The sequence below is a fragment of the Syngnathus scovelli genome, chromosome 8, assembly GCF_024217435.2.
Source record: "Syngnathus scovelli strain Florida chromosome 8, RoL_Ssco_1.2, whole genome shotgun sequence".
Classification (NCBI taxonomy): Eukaryota; Metazoa; Chordata; class Actinopteri; order Syngnathiformes; family Syngnathidae; genus Syngnathus; species Syngnathus scovelli.
This window is the reverse complement of record NC_090854.1, coordinates 6240001-6243415: the sequence shown is the minus strand read 5'-3', so window position 1 is coordinate 6243415 and position 3415 is coordinate 6240001. Positions and strand designations below refer to the sequence as shown.

Sequence of the window (3415 nt, the reverse complement as noted above, 5' to 3'; positions counted from 1 at the left end):
AACAAAAACAAAAATAGTTTATTAGAGGTTGAGTTGATTAAGACTTTATTGAAGTTTTACAACTGTATGAATAATTTGAAAAATAATTTAAAAAAACAAGTCAACTTGATTCACAACAGTAATTGTAAAATACGTTGAAGCAGCGACATTAAAACAGTTTTGTTGACTTAAAATAGCACAAGGTAACTTTCAGTTTTGGTCAGTTTTGGTCAATTTTGGCGGCGCCGGTGGACAAAAGCAGTAGTGTTTAGCCTGAAAGAAGACCACATTCCCCATGAGGACCAGCGAATCAGCAGACCTGCTGCATTTGGAGTGAACTACATTTCTGTTTCCAGTGGCTGTGTGAGGGATGGATAGCGATGAGGTAATGAATCTAGTTGTAACAAAACAATGTCATATAACGATGTTGAAAATAAGAAATGTTTAACTTTGGTTTTGTACCGTATTCTGACACCATCCGCACCCTCCCAACCTCACGCGACGATTGTTTACATGGCATTGTTCCAAACACAGTCCTCAGACTTGTTTAGTGGAGGTGAAAGTGATACAAACCGCCCTCAGGCCATGACAGTGGAGTCAGTCAACTACCGTAATTTCCGGACTATAAGCCGCGACTTTTTTCCATAATTTTGGACCCTGCGGCTTATAGTCAGGTGCGGCTTATATACGATTTTTTTTCGTGATTTTTGTGATGACTTGATCACTTTTACTCTTAACACTATTATATACAGTAAAAGCTACAAAACAAACTCACAAATAACTCGTTTTCAAATCAGACGAGTAAAAACTGGTCAAACATAAAAAAAAAGATATTAAAAGTGAAGACAATTTGCAATTCTAGTAATGACACATGAATTTGATGCACAATTTGTCTTCGCGGGCCACATAGAATGATGCGGCGGGCCGTATCTGGCCCCCGGGCCTTGAGTTTGACACCTGTGCTCTAAACCCTTTCTCTTACTCTGCCATATCACTCAGAGATTACACAAAGCAGTGGCGCTGTTTGGACAATCTGTATTGTATTAAAACCCAATCAATCAGCATTTAAATTCAATTCTTCTGACATTTTGCTCACCAAAAACAAGTTGTAATGAATGTGAACTTTTAATGCATTTTATTCAGAAGGTTACTTTGAACCTTAAACGGCGGCGCGGCGTGCTTATGGAGTTTTACGACCTCCGGCTTCCAGGGGGCGCTCTAGCAGAAAGCAAGAGCGAGACACGCGAAGAAGAGATAATGCGCCGAAGAAGACGTGCTAGTTTGTGTTTACATTCCGCGCATCACGCGGAACGCGATCAAGTCGGACATTACTGAAAGGAAGCCTTTATACACAAACCGTCACCATGGGGGACAAAAGAAATGCATATGATGCCGCTTTTAAGACAAAGGCAGTCGATGTTGATGACATTATCTTGTGTCTACTCTGAAGTGTACTTATGGATTTTTACGGCCTCCGGTCTCCAGGGGGCGCTCTAGCAGGAAGCAAGAGCGAGACAGACGAAGAAGAGATAATGCGCCAAAGAAGACGTGATCGTCTCGCGCATCACGCACACACCCGCATTCACACAAAGACAGGAAGCTTTTATACACAAACCGTCATTATGGGGGACAAAAGAAATGCATACGATGCCGCTTTTAAGCTATACGTGTCGCTCGCTAGTTTAATGTAATTTAACGCTTCATGCATGAATAAGATTAGCATGAACAGACCCTCTTCACACTCGAAGAAATGCATAAAACCGACGACGAAAGAGAGACTGAGAAAGTGTGAGGCGAAGGATATCTAACGCTATTCCAATCGGACGCTAAGGAGGAAGACTTCGATTCAGTGCACAGGAGGCAGATGAAGACGGCTCTTTTTTTACTTTTACTGGTATGTTTTTTTTTAACCAGCCCTGTTAGTGCTGTGCTAGCGTGTTGTTGCTGTGTTGCTGCTGTGTTACCGCCGCGTCTCAGTGACTTTGCTGTGTTACTTCCGTGTTGCTGCGGTATTACTGCCGCGTCACAGGCAGTGTTTGGAAAGAAATGTTAAGGTATGTTATTAAAGCTTTAAAAAAACTTTCTGTGTCCAGTCTTTCTTTGCTAATAACTCGCGTGCACACTTCCGCGTTGCTGCGGTACTACTGCTGCGTCACAGGCAATGTTTAGAAAGACATGTTCAAGTATGTTATTAAAACGTTAAAAAGCTTTTCTATGTACTGTCTTTCTTTGTAAAAAAACCCGTGTGCACGTGCGTCTTATAGTCCAGTGCGGTTTATGTAAGAAAAAAACTGAAATATCCCTGAATGTAAGCTGGTGCGGTTCATAATCCGGTGCGGTTTATAGTCCGGCAATTACGGTAGTTGTAAATCGAAACACCATCAGAAAAGTTGTGAAAATATTTTACGAAGGCTAAAAGGTTACCTAGTGCTGTTTTAAAGGGGGAGTCAGCCCCCCTATTTAAAAAAACTGGTTTATGATTAATGTTTAATTCATGGAAAATAAATCAAACAGGTAAACTCCACTTGTTTTTATTCATATCATGGGGTGGCCATTTTGCCACTCAGTTGCCAGGGTCACAATCAATCACAGCTCACCTGGCAACTGTGATGTGCAATTGGCCGCTCCTTGAGATGGATAAAAAAGGTGAAATTTCCAGGTAAATTGACCATACCATTTTCTGTCCCTTCTCTTGAAACAGTCTTCTTTTGGCCCTTCCCCAGAAATCTGATGGTAGTTGTCGGTCTGTCCTCACCCTCAGCGAAAGATGATATGTTAGTATCGTATAATGAGAAAGAACAACACTGCCTTCATTAGGTACTTTTCTTTTCACGCAAGGTTTTATTGCCTGAACTCACCCCAGTCATCATCGTCTTGACGCTTTCGTTTATTTACGATTTTCTTTTGCCTCCTAAAACACCATTTCCCTTCCTCTTCATCTGTTAAAGAACACAAGTGCTAAATTAATCACTTATTGCTTAGAGGGAGAACTAAGAGTAGAAAGGTGTGCTTCAGCTTATGTGTTTTTGGTGGGACAAACATCCAGTTTTGTCTTTCTAGGCCGCTTCCTTTTCCTCACGGAAGGTTACGTAGCTGTTCGCTAAAAGAGTTGTTAACCGGGGCATTTTTTTATGGGGGCAAAATCTTTGGCCGTTATCAAGATTGTTTGCTATCAGAGGAGTTTGTTAACTGAGGTTCCAATGTATTTACTTAGTTTGACTGAATCGCGCTTGAAACCTGTACCATCAAGTGGCCATTTTTGGTAAATTTATTTATTTATTACACAAGGAAATGGCATGACGTCATCAATGCAATCAGATAACCTCGTCTCATACCTAAATACTGAACTTTCAATTCTTCCCAAATTGCTTCTCTGTGGGTATAAAAATAGTAAAAAGATAAGTGCGTGGCGTCTGCTTGCTATGCCAAATTTCCT

General features: G+C 41.0%; 1 long non-coding RNA gene across 1 annotated transcript in view; it reads right to left on the bottom strand.

The window, feature by feature from the left end:
- Positions 1-2669: 2669 nt before the first annotated feature.
- The window catches only part of LOC137840572 (uncharacterized), a 2095-nt gene continuing 1349 nt past the window's right edge, over positions 2670-3415 (bottom strand). Inside the window, exon 3 of the long non-coding RNA XR_011087316.1 lies at positions 2670-2918. This is a non-coding gene — a long non-coding RNA (uncharacterized lncRNA). The remainder of the gene's footprint in view (positions 2919-3415) is intronic.